This window comes from Sebastes umbrosus, chromosome 13 (assembly GCF_015220745.1).
Source record: "Sebastes umbrosus isolate fSebUmb1 chromosome 13, fSebUmb1.pri, whole genome shotgun sequence".
NCBI lineage: Eukaryota > Metazoa > Chordata > Actinopteri > Perciformes > Sebastidae > Sebastes > Sebastes umbrosus.
Window position 1 is genome coordinate 12,994,660 of NC_051281.1, and position 18,433 is coordinate 13,013,092.

At 39.2% G+C, this 18,433-nt stretch overlaps 1 long non-coding RNA gene across 1 annotated transcript; it reads right to left on the bottom strand.

Moving 5' to 3' along the window:
• Positions 1-8,098: 8,098 nt before the first annotated feature.
• LOC119500603 lies at positions 8,099-11,206 on the bottom strand. The gene is made up of 3 exons (XR_005209644.1): positions 10,953-11,206; positions 9,900-10,010; positions 8,099-8,981 (listed from the first exon to the last, which is right to left on the bottom strand). It is a non-coding gene; the product is annotated as an uncharacterized LOC119500603 (long non-coding RNA).
• Positions 11,207-18,433: the final 7,227 nt, after the last annotated feature.

Here is an 18,433-nt window from a genome sequence, read left to right on the forward strand (position 1 = left end):
ATAGCGTCCCCTGTGTTTGTCAGCACTGTCCTTTTCTTGCCATCTCTGAGGAAAGAATAAAATAGAGAAAATCATGAGACAGCAGACATCCTGTGTCAATAACGTGCAATTCAAGAAACAAATGTAACACATTTGCAAAAAGAAAATACAGTATATGCCCTATCCATACTAATCGACCTAATTATCACAAAGCTTAAAGGTACAGTGTGTAGGATTTGGTGGCATCTAGTGGAGTGGTTGCAGATTGCAACCAACTGAGTCCCCCGAAATCCTACACACTGTTCCTTTAATAAGGCCTCATTCTATTCACAAAGTCTGCAGGAGGTTGAGATGGATGGATGGGTCAACAAACACCAGACTTCGATACCAAAGACTTCCCGTTTCCTACTGACAGATTTAAGCATGACCACAATCATCCCCTAACCTTAACCATGTGTTTATTATTGTAACCATGACAACGAAGGTCCTCAAATCTTGATGAAGTAGTCATTTTAACCCAAACCGCGATGTTTCCCTAACTTTGACAAAGTCGTTTTTGTGCCTAAACCTAACCAAACCTTAACCCATAGAGCTGTCACATCACAACATCGATTTATTTTTCAACAGTGATTTGGTTTTGTAAGAAAGAGATAAATGATGTCATCCGACTTTTAGGGGCATCAGATCAGAAAACGCTTCAATATGTTGCTCCAACACGTTCTCCTCCCAACTTGTGACATACTGACACTTTGTTAACCCCCTTGTTGTCACTTTATGGTCGCAGTAAACACATGGAAACACATGGTTAACATAGTGAATCTAAACGAATCGGATAAAATTCAAATCCAACAGAATACAAATGATCAGTTGATTGTAACGTGAAAGTGAAACTTAACGCACAGGGCACGAACAGTGATCTCCTGGATGAAAGCCTTGTGTTTGTTGGACCCATCCACCTCCCCTCCCGCCTGCCCTTTGTGTGTTTTTGCTCTTTATACTACGTCACCACAGCACTTTGTTTGAGCGTTTACTGTTGCCGTGGATGGGTTTACATTGTAGTTAATCGTTCCATCGGTGCATCTCATACAGGCGCTACAGGGTGCCTTGTGCAACTGTTGTGACAAAGCGTCAGTATTTGGCGTCCTTGGAATGAAAACGGGCTAGTCTTTTGTCGTTTCATTTGGAGGACATTACTACAACAGTCCTCTCTCTTGTCAACAGGCTGATGGTGCTGGCACAAACGGATCACAACGAATACGATTTTCCTTTTGTCAACTGAGCCTGCATAGTATTTGTATACATGTCACAGAGTACGATAGAAGGTTAATTGCTTAATTGTATCATACAGTACACCTGTATGGAAGCATCTGCATTAGTTATGCTCCTCCGCTCATTTATTCAGGTTTTTTGTCTCTAATCAAACCAGTTACATGAAACATAACAATGGAGCTCTGTGGCATTGAGTGGATTGGTAGGAGAAAGGAATAAAGACCCTGAACAGGCATTCTTCTACAAGCATGGGTGGTACTTCCCATTTAATTGCATCTTTAACAAGATAACAGAATGTGCCGTGTTGGACAATTAGTTGAGCAATGCCAATCACGCATGATGCATGTTAAGAACCTCTAAATGCACATTAGTATTCTTAGTAGGAGAACGAAGTAGTGAAAGACTGAGATGCACTATGATGGAGCAACCCACTGGCACCAATGATGAGGTGAAAGCTGTGTCCTAGTGTGCAAATAGTGGTAATAATTATGCAAAAAGAATTAAAGTTTAATTTGCAATTTTAAGATTTAGCATTTTTAATATTAAAAAAATAAACTAATATTATTATTATTATTGCTCACTGAGACTGCTGATGCAACAGGGCCCAGGTTTTTATGTTACACAGCTGAGTGAATTTTCCTGTTTATGCTCAGAATAGTTTTATTTTCTGAGTGATTCATGAAGCCAGATAAGACCAGCAGTACTTCCGAACTAAACAGGCTGGTAAATGTGGATTTTTTCCATTTTAGGAGATAAAAAATACCACAAACAGGCATCACTGTAAACTGAATAGGGCCTATGTAGATATATCAATACAGGAAATGTATGTTGTGGATTCACATGGACACTACACTCCTATGGAAAGCATCACTTTATTTTTATCTTTCCTGTTTGAGTCATTGTGTCATTACAACCAGAAGCTGGAGCTGAGCTGCAGCAGGAAGTCATTTGGATGGAGATAAGTGGAGCTCAGCTCATCTCTGACAAGCTTCAATCCAATTTAATCTCTGGATTTAAATCACTGCCAGTATCTGTCGGTCTTAAATTACTCAGATAAGGCATGATGTGCATTTAAGAGATACAATGGGCAATCATCGGCATAGCAATGGAGCAGATGAAGTAGCCAGATGGTTTAATATAGTGAGAAGAAAACTACACCTAAAATGTAATCCTGAGGTACAAAACATGCACATAAAGTTATGAAGAAATAGTGGTGTAACGGATCGTAGTTGGTCCGCGATCCGTACGTAAATTTAAAAGCAAAAATGACAGTAGTCAGGCTGTTAAATAGACGTTATCAGGCGCTTTAAGTCCCATAGATGTGGGTCAACAGGGGCCCACTACACCTACTAGTAGGTGTTATCATCCATTCACATGGTAGATCACCGAAAGAAGATATAAAAAACACGACAGCCACAAAACACAGGGCTTTCACCCAGGAGATCTGAGTTCACATCCCGTGTAAAACAAACAATGTGTAGTTGTCTTTTGTTTGTAGTTATTTCAACCTAAAAGACAGTGTTTTTCATAAACCTAACTAAATGTTTTTTTGTAGCCTAAACTGAACAATTTTTTTGCCTAAACCTAAAGCCTTTTTGTTTGTGTTCAAAACGTGACGTTTCATTCAGTTTTACAACATGTTAGAACATGTTGCTGTAGGCATATTAGGCCGCTAATGACCCACATCTATGCTGCTTATAGCGACTGATAAGCCTATTTAATGGCCTGATAACAGTCAAATCGGATGATATGGCAATCGGCAATCTGTATCTGCGGCAGAAAAAGCATTATCAGTGCATCTCCAAAAGTTATATTTGCTCCCTTTTTATTCGTCTGATCCGATCCGTGACTCAAAACCGTGAAACGATCCGAACCGTGAGTTTTGTGATCCTATTGAGACACTTCCATGCTTCATTTTTGTCTGAATGTAACGCCTTGATGCTACCCGAGGAAGAGAGTCAACCTTGAAATGAGTTGCAACCAGCTGAGAGATGGAGCATTTTTTGTGTTCTTATTGCCTTTTAGTGCCTGGACTTGTGCTTAAATTGAGCAGATTAAATCTCTCTCTAACTGCTTCTCTCCTTTGCACTGTGTACCCTAATTTCACACCAGAGGGACAGCTGAGTGACCCAAGTGCTCCTCTGGTCAGCTCAAGTGCTCCTTAAAGCCCCTCTGGTCAGTCCAGTCGCCCTACAAGTGACCCCCCCGGTCACCCAGAGGACCTCTTTGGTCATATTAAGTGCCCTCAAGTGCCCCTCTGGTGGGTCCAAATGTCACTCTGTTTAGCTCAAGTGCTGCTCTTGTGTGACATCAGGGCAAAAACCCTTGACCTGCACACACTGGAGAGGCGGCCCCTGTTCAATTTCACCATTGCCTCATTGCGTCTGGACACTGAGCTCGTCTGTGCACGCAATTTTTAATGATATTGCTTATTTATTTTCTGTCCTAGTTTTCTCTCTACTTTCTCTGTTTACCTCTCCAGACCTCATCAGTCTAAAACTTGTTTGAGGCTGCTGTTTTCTACAAGTGTCCTGACCTTTCTAAACCATTTAATTTCATCTGCGAAAGCACACACACACACACGCACGCACACACACACTTTCAGTTTGTCTCAAGCCTGTCCAGGTTTAGGGATTTTTTTGAACATTGCACAATGCATCTATTTGTCCGTTCATCCATCTTATTAAATTAATGTCAGTTCTCCTCTCCATCGCTTAGTCCAGATTAGTCCGCCATTCATTCATCTCCCATCCCTCCAGCTTTCCTGTCTCTCTTCCAACACATTTTGCTCTGCTCGTCTATTAAATTATCTCTCCGTCTCTCAGCGGCCCAACTCTCTTTCAGTTCGCCCATTACTCCCACCGCTCCCGTTTGCTCTTAAAATATTCATTGATGTCTTAAACACTTTTTCTGTCTCTTCGACACACACTACCTATCCTTAACTCGTTCCCTGCTCTGTGTAACCCTCATACATTAGATAACATCATACATTTTTTAGACACACCAGCAAGGTCAATTTATTTACATTAAGTCACATATATACACATAATTCCCCATTTCATTGGAACTTGGAACAGTCGTGTCTAGAGTCATAAAATTCAGTGATTTTTGCAACAATATGGGCATTTTCTACTGAAACATTAATACTGACATCATGACTGGTGTTTCATTCGAGTTATTTTAAAATCCATAGAGCAAAATCATAACTACAAGTGCATGTTTGTAATGCTGTAATCCCAATAGAACCTGAAGCAGAAAATATTGGAAATTGTGTTATACTACGTCTGAAGAAAAATGAAAAATTAATGCAAAAAAGCCTTTTCTCCTGTCGTTTGATTACTTAAACCTGTTGCATACCTCATAAAATGTTGCTCTTAAACCACATTTCGAACCTGTTTGTAATGCATGTGGCTTATTACTATTATCAAAGATCACAGAAAACCTTTTCTTATTGCAGTCTATTGTGCACAGAAATGCAAATACACATAGATGAACACATTTTACACATCTTCATTAGAGTCATCTTCTCTTATTCAGTATTATTAATGAAAACAAGTGCTCTCTGCATTTCCTGCGTACATTCCTGACATGAGATCTCATTTAAGTCATTTGAGTACTCCAATTAAATTTTCAGTCAACCTGCCTAATGCTGTCTGAGAGCCTCTTTCCTCCCTCCTGCCCTTCTCCCTGACCGCGGTTCACTGGTGCTTTAACAAGTATTTTTATCCCTCCCATCATATTATTTGCCGCACAGTCAAATCAAGTGAGATTTATTTATAAAGCACTTGTCACAAAGAACTTTGCTTCAAAGAAAACAAAGGACACACAAACAGATATTAAAACAAGGGCCAATGAAAGACAAAAGCAAGGACACGCAAGCACAAACCAGGGTTTGTATGTGTTTACGTGTGCCTGTAGGCATTTGTATGAGAATAAGGCAAGCAGAGACATGCAAGACTATCAGAGACTATAAGAAAGCAGCCATGGAGAGATGGATAGATAACAGTGTAGGAAGCCTGTATTACCTAATGGCCGTGTGTCTGAAATGATTAAATGGGTCGACTGACATGGGGACCTGCATACTGTGAGAGGGAATTACGGCACAGTACTGGATTATAAAATATCTTAAAGCAATAGAGATAGACAGACGAGAGAACAGAGAATATGTTGTTGTGAATCTAACTGTCTATGTCTGACTAGTTATAGTAGTAGACCTATGCATTCGCTCTCTCTCAAGTACTTAACAGACACCACCGCCCGTTCTCATTCCCAGGGCATTAAATATGTTTTGTCACGGCCGTTGGCGTACAAGGTACCCTTTAGCGCCTGTATGAGACACACTGGGCTTTCCATTAACTGCAATGTAAACCCATCTGCTCGCTTTCATCCAGGAGACCGCTGTTTGTGTCCTGTGTGTTAAGTTTCACTTTCACATTACAATCAGCTGTTTGTTTTTGTCCCGTGTTCACAAGTCCCAGTCACGTTTTCACTTGACAAACGTAGTATTTTTAAGCCCAACCATGTGTTTTTTTCCTAAACCTAACTAAGTGGTTTTGATGCCTAAATCCTAAGCAAGTGTTGTGGTTTAAAGCTTTAGTAGGCAGAATGTTTTTGGCATCATTCGGCAAAAATTACATAATAACCTTTCAGCATATTTTAAGTCAAGTGTTCTGAGAGAAAACTAGACTTCTGCATCTCCTCATGGCTCTGTATTGAGGCTTTTTAAAATCTAGCCCGTGACGGGAGACTTTGGCCAATCACAGGTCATTTCAGAGAGAGAGCGTTTCTATTGGCTGTGCTCCGGCTGGCGGTGTGCTCGGTATTTCCTCCACTGATCTCAACATGGCTGGTGGATCACAAACTTTCTCATTTTACAGCTAAACGGTACACTACAAGATGTTTCTGAAAACATCTGAGGCGAGAAATAGACATTACAGTAACAGAATATTGATTCATATTTGATCAGTTCTGACTGGTTGTTTTCATTCTACCCACTGCAGCATTAAGCACGTGTTTACTGCTACCGAAAAGTGTCGAGCTGAGGGGTCTGACAAAGCGACAGTATGTGACGAGTTGGAATGAGAAGGCAGTTAAGTCACACGTGCGAGATATCAACAAATGGCTACAAAATGCCCTAATATAAAACTAAAAAGAGTGCATCACATTAACTGGGTAATGTGCATTTATTTAGATTGGCTGGAGATTGTGCCTCATCAGCTGTAATTTGTCAGCCGTGCTGGATTGTCACTGGACAATACAAACATATACTGAGTGGTGTCAAACCAGCCTGATTTTATTTCACTAACAACATATTTCTAATACAAATGATGCTATACAACGCCCACATAGTACTCACTATCCAAACTATTGTTTCAAGCAACACAAGCCTTTGTTTTTGGCTCCCGTTGGCAGGCAGTTATGTGCCAATATTTGATTTAGTTCATTTCCAAAATGTCACCTACACACACCCACGCTGTTCTGCGTACGTAGGCCGGGGTCAGCTAGAAGTTAGTGATTATCTGAGCAGTGCAGGCCAGCTCAGTTGTGTTACTGCACTCTTGCAGGTTGAAGGAGTGTATGAAAGAGTGGTGCATGTAGCACCAAACAGCAGCAGTCCTTATTGGTATTTCTTACGACGTTAGAGGGGGAGGGGAGGATGGCGATTGGGCAGTTTAAAGGACAGATGTCAGATGGAGACCGGGGGGGAAAGGGAGCAAGTAATGGATGGTTGAATGAGGAAAGAAAGGAGAAGGAAAAGCATGAGAAAGAAGAAGATTGGGAAAGCAGGAGGAGGGGGAAAAAAAAGCAGGGTGCTGCAGGTGAGAGACAAAAGAGAATGGGAGAGAGAGGGGGAAAGGAGAGCTAATGGAGGAGGCTGAGGGTGTGAAAAAAAAATGTGAAAAGCAATTAGAAAAGGTGAGAGCAATGCAGAGATAGAAAGCAATAAGGTGTTGCTGAGAGGGGCGTTTTATCAGTCTTTTAAATAACAGTTTTGTGAACCTGCTATGATAACAGTTCAAGGGATACAGATACCGTATTAAACAGTTGAGGATGAGTATCGATCGGATCACAGCAGCATCGTGTACATACATCCACAGGCTGTGGGAAAATTGACAAGCCAAGTCATACTAGTGTGGTGTGAAAATAAAAGCCCTATAATTGGTCATTCTCGGCGGACTGTTTTGAGGTTGGAACTAATAAAAAGCGCCAGACAACTATTAATTATTCAATGGAACTAACGAGACAAGAATACCTTTCTTAACTGTTATTATTTAAACATGAGATAAGCGAAGATTAGTAATCAAATCGAATTTCCATTTGGTTTTAATTCCATTAATTGAATCGGTGAACCAATCGGATTCAGTATTGAACCTATTCAGACGTCTGGGACCAGGCTAGTGAGTAGTTACAGAATTAATTAATTGACTGACTGACATACCGACAAACCGACGGACCGTCGAATCGATGGATGATCGGACGGATCAACTGACAGGTGAACAGACTGACTGATGGACGAACAGACGGACAGACTGACGGGCAGACTGACAGACTGACGGACAGACCAACGGACCAACTGATGGACCGACGGACTGATAGACTGACAGGCGGAAGGACGGACAGACTGACTGACTGACTGACTGACCGACGGAACAACCAATGGACTGACTGATGGACTGACAGATTGACAGATTGACAGACTGACGGACTAACTGACAGATTGACAGATTTACGGACAGATTGACGGACTGACAGACTGACTGACAGACCGTCTGACTGACCGACTACCGGATGACGGACTGACTGACAGACTGACTGACCGACTACCGGATGACGGACTGACTGACTGACTGACTGACTGACGGACAGATTGACGGACTGACAGACTGACTGACAGACTACCGGATGACGGACTGACTGACTGACTGACTGACTGACGGACTGGTTGATTGTTGTCTTGTGTAGTGGTCTGACATTGAAAGGCAGGTATGAGGAAAAACAAATAAATTGCATTTTGTTTTTGTCTTTTGCAACACATTCACAAAATTTACCTGAAACACAGAATAACGAGTGTTAAAAGTACACGTTATTGGTCTTAATGCCATCATAAAACATTATGAATAATTCTGTCACACAACTGCAGCCTAAAGCATCTTTTCATGTTATATTTGTATCTCATAACCCAATGTTAGTAATTTCGCCTTTGTCCCATGCAGCATGTTGCAGGAAGTGCTGCGCATGTAAATCCACAGTGCCTGAAATTGATGTCCATGTATCGCGGCCCTAAAGGGGCTTCCTGCTGTCATCTCACATCAAATATAAAAAAGAAGCTCTCGTCGCTGAGGGACTTCTGTATTTCAAATATATGTAGGCTATGTGTGTAGCCAAAAATGTGTGTGAGGTAAAGCTCCAGTTCATCCAACACAGAACACTGGATTGAAGTAGTGTGCCGGATGTGAGAGGGTTGTGTTTGTGTGTTACATGTGTCTTCCTCTTTATCTGTGTCAGGAGATTTATCGGCGGAGGTACCTCTCAGCTGCAAATAGCCACCGCTGTGGCCCCTGAGTTGATACGGCAGCTGTTCAATCAAGAGACCTATGGGCACTGCTAGGCGACAAAGCCTCCAGGAGTGTCTGTGAAATCCTGTTGTTTAACTTGAAGATCCCTCCATTTTCAACCGCCTGTCTCATCCCTCCATCGGCTCTGTGTTGTGCGTGAGTCTCTGTTTATATTCCCTGTGTAGAAAACAGTGCATCAACTCCAATTTGTCAAATCAGTGTGAATTTATGCAGAAGCTACACACCTCCTGCTGTGTTTACTTAAGCAGTGTTCCAACAAAATTACTGTTATAGTTTAGATTGTTGTCGAGAGAAAGACTTCTCATTAGTGTGACTGCTTCGTTCAGTGTTTGGCAGCCAGGAGGATGGGACTTTGTGAAGGTCTGGAAGGTCACAAACGTAATCATGCATACACAAAGCATCATATTAACACATAAATCATATACATATGGGCTGGGCGATACGGAGAAAATCAAATATCATTATATTTTTTACCAAATACCTCGATAACGATATTGCGACGATATTGTATGGTTGACCCTTGGTGCTTTTATAAAATATTTACACAATGAGGTTTTTGATAAATAATTATCAGTAATGTGGATATAATGTATGACAGAGTATTAGAGCCACATTGAGGGAAAAAAAGACATAATATTATGAGAAAAATGTTGTAATTTAATGAGAATAAAGTCATACTATTTCAAGAAAAAAAAAGTTGTAATATTACGAGAATAAAGTCGTAACTTTACGAGAAAAAAGTAATTTCCTCCTCCACAAAGGTCCTGATACTTATGATAATGTGGTGCTGATGAGCCAAAAGATGAAGTATTTCATTATTCGTGAAACCTGTACTAAAGTATAACTTCACGAGATGCTCCACGTTCCTCATTTACACACAGGCGGCACTTAATTCTCATAATACAACTTTTTTTCTCATAAACTTATGACTTTATTCTCATAATATGACAACTTTTTTTTCTCGTAAACCTAAGACTTTATTTTCGAAATCTCTGATTTTTTTTTTTTTTTTCTCAATATGTTCCTAATAATTCGTCGTAATAAAGACTAAGTCGGGGCGCCCCGGTAGCTCACCTGGTAAAGTGGGCGTCCCATGTACCAAGGTTGAGTCCTTACCGTAGCGGCCCGTGGCCCTTTGCTGCAGGTCATACCCTCTCTCTCCCCCTTTCACAACTATCACTGTCACTAACAAATAAAGGCAAAATAATAGGCCAAAAAATAATCTTTAAAAAAATAACAATAATGCTTAAGTGGGTAAAAGCAAATAATTGAACAGCTAGAACAGTTTGGTAAGTTCAGAATATTACATCACTTTACTGTAATGCAGCATTTAAAACCAGGAAAAGACAACACTTATCCCATATCACAATATCCATAATTTAGGACAATATCTAGTCTAATATCACAATATCAATATTATATTGATATATTGCCCAGCCTTAATACACATAAGATCTTATCAATAACTGATTGATACCTGTCATCATCTCAAGCATTTTTTGCACAGCAAGGTACCATTAAATGAAACAATAATAATAATAGAATACACATACATAGCAATTTTCAAAAACAGAGGGGGACAAAAGTGCTGAACAATAAGAGCTGTCTGTGTGCAAAGTAGCATCTAATCACTTAACTCAAAAATCACCAGAAGGCAAGACAAAACCCTGGTTTAAACAGTGATACTGGTTTGTGTTCAGGACCTCTCTAGAGAGGGAAAGCTCAGTGGTTGATGCTGTTGGCTGTTGACCTTGGTTTAATGTATTTGTTTGTGAGTGAGTTTTCATGTTGTTGTTTTTTTTTGGGGGGGTATTTGTTTTTTATATTTACATTTGATATTTGATATTGCAATATATTGTTGTTAATTTTAGTTTGTTTGTTTTATTGACACAACAAACATTAATTACTTTATTGTTTCCTTCCATTTACATGCATGTGCTTTTTAAATATCTATATATTGTAATTTGCTTAATGAATTCTAAATATGTGTGTATATATGTTTTTGTTTTTATTTTGTTCTTTTTTATTATTATTATTGAATTGACGCTTTGGCAATATTGTTCACCACAAAGTCATGCCAATAAAACATATTGAATTGAATTGAATTGAGTGACTGTGCAAACTAACCTTGATGCTACCAGCAGGCTCTGGAGTAAACGAGGCTGGAGGGTCTTTTCTCTCCAGATGTTGATCATCTCCAGTGTGGTCATGATGAGCAGCGCCTCTGTCGAACCCTGTGATGTTTCTACGGCAACCCGCACTCATATTCAGCAGCACAGCAGCATGGACCACACACTGAATATGTACAGATGGACGACGCGTCTCCACTTCCTCCAACTGTGCAAAAGTGAAGCCAAAATATCCTGGATACGGTAGCTGCCATCTTGGGATTTCTGAGTCTGCGCAGTAGTTTATCTGCGACTGGCAACCTAGCTGCAGTGTTGCCAGGTTGGGCTGGTTTCAAGATTCAAGATTCAAGCCCTTTATTGTCATTTTGTAGTACAACGAAATTAGATTGTGACAATCCCATAGGTGCTAATGAAAAGATAATACAATAATAAAATATAAAAATACAATATGTATATTGATTAGATGACAGTTGTGGCAGATTATTACACAAAGTGTCCATCAGATAATTATATAATTATTGCACAGCATCAAATAATAATTGCACAGAGTGATCAGCATATGTTATTGCACATATCCGTAACAGTAGATTTACAGAATTTACATTTCACAAAAGTTATTGCACATTTGCATTGCACGTGTTCAACTCAGACAGAGGAGATGTCAGAGTTCAGGAGGTTTATGGCAGTTGGGGAAAAGCTGTTTTTAAGTCTGTTTGTGCGTGTGCAGATTGATCTGAAGCGCCTGCCTGATGGGAGGAGCTTAAACAGGTTGTGTCCGGGATTAGTGCTGTCCTTGATGATGTTTTTGGCCCTTCTGATACAGCGAGTGTTGTGAAGGTGGTCGAGTGATGGCAGCTCAGTGCCAACAATGTCCTGTGCTGTTTTCACAACACGCTGCAGCTTTTTTGGCAGCTTTGGTGCAGCTGCTGTACAAGGCTGTCATGCAGTTGGTTAGGATGCTCTCTGTGGTGCATCTGTGCATCTGCATCTGCATCTGTGGTGGTTTCCACCCAGTTAGGCTACTTTTGATTAAGTTGGACCAGGAAAAATAGCGCTGGGCTGGTTGATGAAATTTGGGCTGCTTTTGTCAACATTTGTTGAGATTTTGAAAATATTGTGAAAACAATATTGGAAAAAAAATCGGCATTTTATGGTAAAAAACACAGAAAACATTGTTCAATTCAATTCAATTATTTTGTATGGCGTCAAATCACAACAGAAGTTATCTCAAGACGCTTATTGTGCTTGTTGTGCTTGTCTCAAGACGCTTATTGCACTTGTTGTGTCCACTCATATCATATTATTGAATCATTTCATTTTAGAATTACTTGATTGACATGAGTTGTATTCAATCATCGTTAGAAATAAGGGAGGACCTACTTACCCTGACGTCATCATCACTGACATTGACAGTAGACTCGTTCGAGATGAGCCAGGCCTGCGCAAAATCAATTACCAGCGGTCGCCGCACAATGAATTCGATTTGTGTCCGACATGATCCCGACTTGCTCTGACCTCATGCACATGTGGGCACCGATAACCTCACAAGATCGAGGCGGCTGCAGTTTTTAGAGCCAGGCAACGCAGGTGCTCTCCACCGACTGCAAGACCAGCTGTCAATCATGACGTCTCACCCTCTTTTTATAGCACCAAATAACGAATTAAAAACCAAACTTATCAGAAAAAATTAGTACTTGAACATACATCAGCGTGATAAGAACTACCTAAAATGACAGAAACCATCTTTAGGAAAAATGTATTTGTTGTGTACTGTCTTTGACTTTTTAGTTTGGCCCATGTCCCGTCCGGTAACATGGAGGGGGCAGGATTTATGACCTACACAGCAGCCAGCCACCAGGGGGCGATCACGATGTTTTGGCTTCACTTAAGGGGAGCTGTCATGTCGTCCAGTTTATACACAGTCTATGACTCAGACACAAGTGCATACACAGACACATCAACATAAATGAACACGATAACCCAGAGCCCAGATTTAAAATATGCAACATGTATATGCATGTAATGGACTAAATGGCTCTTTGCATGTTGCATGTCCTGTTCTTCTGCGTGTGGAGGGAAAAAGCTCATGCCTATATATACACTCGGAAGTACAGTTATTACAGTCAGGACATTTCCAGAAAAAAAATGTATTCTAAAAATAACTATACACTAAGTCGTGCCCTGAAATGGTGTAAATTTGTGAAATAATCTGTGCTGCAATTCACCAAATCTACATTAACAAACATTTTATTTAGTAATAAAGTGTACTTGCTTGAAAATAATAATCCATGGGATTAGACATTTTAGAAATATTGCACCACTTTTTGTTCCATCTACTTCATCCTTTTATTTCTTGCCCTGTTAGGAAGGTTTTTGGTATAGGGAGATACATTAATCACCAAAAGCAGCTGCTAAGAACATAATGGAACATGACGGTAGAACATTGCTCACATGGGTTTTCCATGGAGTGTAAAATGTTCACTGCTCTTAGATTTTCTGCACAAATTACCCATCACATGTATCAATTATAGAGCAAAATGGCTTTCCACCAACATGGCTGTCTAATTGAGCTGCCACTCTGGCCATTCACTTATTTCCCTCATAAATGAAGTCACAGACCGAAGTGAACTATGACCTGTGAGGCGGCAATCCATTTGCTAAAAAGGCTGATAAGCTTAACTGGAAAGATGTTGTTCTCCTTCCACACATGGATTATTATAATGGCAATTAGATTTTTTTTTTTAACTGGAAGAAGCAGATGAAAAGGTTGTTATTTAAAGATTACTAACACATTAGCAGCAGTTTTATTTTACATTCTGCCAAACTGAGGGCTGCTGAGTCTGTCACTGTCACGTGGAGATCCTCTAGGTCAGTGGTTTTCAAAGTGTGGTCTGGGGACCCTCAGGGTTCCTTGAGGGGGTTGCAAAGGGTCCCCTGCAAAAAGCTCAATAATTTATTTTCACTATAATTTCATCTATAAGTAACTCAATGACAGAACGTATGACTATTTTTGGTCATGGGTTTCATGCACTTTCTGTAATGAAACATCTAAAAGCAAAAATCCTATCAGATGGGGGACCTTGAGACAAAATCTTATCAAATGGGGGTCCGTGGTCTAATTTGTATCAGTTTAGGGGTCCTTGACATGAAAAAGTTTGCGAACAACTGCTCTAGGCCATAATCAGGGGGGAGTAGAGCTGTAATCCAACTTAATCAAGTCCAAGAGAAGTCCAAGACCAGGTCCAGTTGAGTCCAAGTCAAGACCAAGTCCTAAGGCAGTCGAGTCCGAGTCAAGACCAAGTCCAGAGCAAATCAAGTCCTGTTCAAGACCACAATCATAGGCAATAGTGGCTTTCCAATGCTAATATTGTGATTAATGAGTAAGGATGGACAGACATTATCTATCTATAAACAATATTGATCTATCGTCTAACATCAAACTAATCAATGCATATAGCATCTAGGTTTGAGGACCATTATAGACGTTTCTAGCCCAGCACCACACCAATATGCTCACAAGCAGGGTCATTTTTATTAAATTTTAATTTTCAATTTATTTATTGACATTATTATTTATGCAAATAGCATTGACGAGAAAGTCGGTGTGCTGCAGCATCTCCTAAAACAACCATCAGTTGATAAAGTTTAAACTTAGTGTTAAAACTATCGTGTTTTCCCTTTTCTTCCTGGGATACAGGCTATATGTGCAGTACACAAGTAGGATGGTGGGAAAGAAGATTGTTTTTTTTATCTGTTTATTATATGCATTAGTCCATTAGTCCTTGTGAGACAGACTCTATTACGCACGACAATTGAAGACTAGATTGGCAATTGATATAGAAGATAATTGTACTTGCTCTGTGAATAAAGGAACCTTTCATCATTTCTTTTAGGGGAATATGACTGTTTGCTGTCTTACAAGATTGTCCTCTCCAGGAAAGTTACACTCTGCTCTTTGTGTCACGTCTTCTACATACAGTCAAAATATTTTTTTAACCCATGAAGGTGATCTTTCTCCAACTCTAACAATGTAGTTTCAGTTTCCTAAAATTAACCACACTTCAACTAAAGGGGTGGCAAATCAGAAAACACTCATATGAGTGACAACACAAACACTATATTTTGTCATGCATGTATTAGGACTTGTTGGTATTACCAAATGACAAATGGTATCAATTTATTATCTCTATCTAGAGACATGTCAGTAACGGGTTAAGTCTAGAGAAGCTAGAAACCGTTAAAAACAACATCAAGTTGATGCAGTATTGCTGTATTCATTCAAGTTATACTGTAAAATGGCACTCTGAGAAATGCAGGAAGTCAAGAACAAAGGAAAAAGTAAACAAAACAAGTCATAAAATGTAGATACACTGAACACGGCAGACTGATGCATCACAGGAGTGCAAGATAATGTGACAAAGACGTGTCACATGCTTGTGGTAACCTAGCAACCCCTGAAGTAGAATGGTAAAAAGCAGCAGGTCAGAACTTGAAGAAGGAGAGACACTGTTTTAGTGTTTAAAATATGTGTCTTCCTGTGACTATTTGTCTTTGTTTTTCATATGAAAATGAAGTCAATAGTGTATAGCTTCGGCGATAATGTATCGCACATTCATGCCAATAAATCGTCTTTGAATTAAACAGAACAGAGACAGAGAGAGAAAGAGAGAGTGAGAGGAGCAGCAAATACTCCAGCTTCATGTATGCATAGAGGCACACATGTGTGAAAGAAAGACAGATAAGGAGATGCAGAAGAGGATATGGTGAATATAAAGTAGAAAAAATGAAATTCAAAATGAGAGGCAAAGCATCCCTGCTGGTACCGCATGTGCTGCACCATACTGAGTCCATTTGCCATAGATTGTTTGTCAGTTGGCTAATAAGCACAACACTTTAGGGGCAAAGGAGGTCGATAACAGCCTTTAAAGCAAAGCACTCTTTCCACAGAAAAAGATAAGAGCTCTCAAATTAAAAGCCTGGGACTAAACGTCTTGACTTGTGGAAACACCCACTGACAATAAAATGTTCCATATCAGAGGGGCTGACGTATTTACACATGCCTCCTTATTCTAACTGAGGTAGATTTGGAGATACTTTTGCTACAGAGAGGTGTTGGGTCTGCTTTTGATAAAACATGAACAGATTTCTCATGAATTTCCAACAGCAAAGACACACAGGGATCATTTTGTATCTACAGTCCAAGTTTGCACCCAATAAAAATGATCAAAATCCATCAAATCATGTTACTGTGTCTTCTCTAGATGTTTCATTCATGCGGATCTTTTCTAGCAAATGCCAGTAAAGGAAACATAGTTTGCATCTAGGAAAACAAATACAGGTCACTGTTGTCGTACAACAAGCATTCAAAAGTGGGAGACAACAGGAGACAAGCCAGCAGACAGCCCCTTGTATTCTCAAAGTCAAACGTGTCCTGCAGGAAAATAGAATAACAACCAAAACAATGACACATCAGACTTCCTGTCATCTCTGTAATACAGCACAATGTTGTTGGAAACAGTTACAGACTGGAAAAGGATTTCAGGGTTGTGAAAATAGACAGAGGAGCTGTTCTTTGTGTTAAACTGTGAATGGATGTTTTTTTAGTTTTGCCACTTAGTTGATACAGCACATACTTAAATACATAAATACGTAAAGTAAAAATTACAAAAGCTGCATATTCTACCATTCGTCTGATATTAAATGACAATCCAGTGTCTCAGCAGCACTGGGGTGGTCACTGTCTGATAATATGTAATATGTAATATTCACCTACCAAAGGGACTAAAATGAAGGGCATAATGTCATAAATTGCTGTATTTTTATATCTCAGGTTGGTGTGGGTGAACGTGTATGGAGTCATAGGAGTGTCACAAAAAAAAGAATAAATCTGTAACAAAGAATAAGATAAAATATATAAAATAAATGTGGAAATATAGAGGAACAAATAAAAGAATAGATAAGTAAATAACAAATGTGAAAATATGAAAATAAATAAATAAAAGAATAAATAAGTAAATTATAAATGTGGAAATATAAAGATAAATAAATAAAACACTAAATAAAGGGAAAATATAGGTAAAAGCAAAAGCAATAGGAAAAAGAATAAAGAAAAAATAAAGGGATACAATAAAGAAATTACATTATATAAAAACAAATAAATACAAAAAATATAATTATACAGAAAAAAAAAACATTTATATGTAAGAATAAATAAATACATATTTATTTAAAATACTTAAATGAACAAATAAATGAAAATGCATATAATTATTATTTTATATGTATTTATTTGTCTTTATATTTCCACATTTATTTATTTATTTTATTTCCATATTTATTTTCTTATTCTTTTACTAATTTATTCTTTTTTATGGCACTCCTATGACTCCATAAAGGTGGACTCCATTTAGTTGGATTCCAATAGGAGGCAAAGTCATGTGAGCCATGAACTCCACAACTGCCTCAGCCACTCAATGAAGTTGCAGAATCTAATCTATTTTGCATGGAAGCCATAATTAATGCATGCAGCAGCAGCAGCGGGTAAAAACATACATTTCTTAGCTGTCTAAGGAACAGTAGGTTAACTTTAAAAGAGCTGTCATGTATAAAAATGTGTACAAGTACAGTCGCAGGTAAAAGTCTTACGATGGCGGCAAAGTGAAAATGTTTGTTGCTGTCGGTGAAAGTGAGTCAGCGTTTAACACCTTGCATGAATAAAATGTGCTAAGTGCAGTCCGTTGAGATAGTGAAGAGACATTTGTCGTCTCTGCTGCAGGTAGAAAACACTTCAGTACCTTTGCCACCAACTGTATTCTTGCAACGTACTTTACAAGAACAATACGTATGCAGTCAGCGCTGTGTGTCAAATTACAATAAAGCTTTTCAGACAGCCGGCAACAAACAACACAGCCAAGGCAGTTATGGGTGCTTTCTGGTGTACACAATACCTGTAAAAGAGTATGATGTGACTTTAAACATACCAAAGAACTCTCTCAAGAGTCATCCAGTTCACATTTAAATAGTTGCAATGAACAGAGCATGTGAAGCCAGTCACTATGGATTCATTAAGTGGGTTCAAGTCCGGCTCATTATTCATCTCATCCTCTCTGTCTTCCTCATATCTCCCTTATACCTAATAAAGACATAACCCTCAACTCTCCCTCCTGTGACTTTCCACAATTTCATTATTGCCGTCTAAAGAAATCTTTAGAAAATGAAGGTGATCAGTACACTGACGATCAGTTTTTTCAACTGAAAGCGCACCCGATTTGACTGTTATCAGCTCATTAAAGCAGCAGTAGGTAGAATTGAAGCAAATATAAAAACAGTTATTTTTATTAACGATCACTATATCCTGACAGTAGTGCATGAGACAGGTAATCTGGAAAAAAAATCATGTGCCTCTGTGTCCTCCGCTGCTCCTAATAGCATCTGCAAGATTTCACAGACCGGAGGAAAACAACCAGTCAGAGCTGAGCT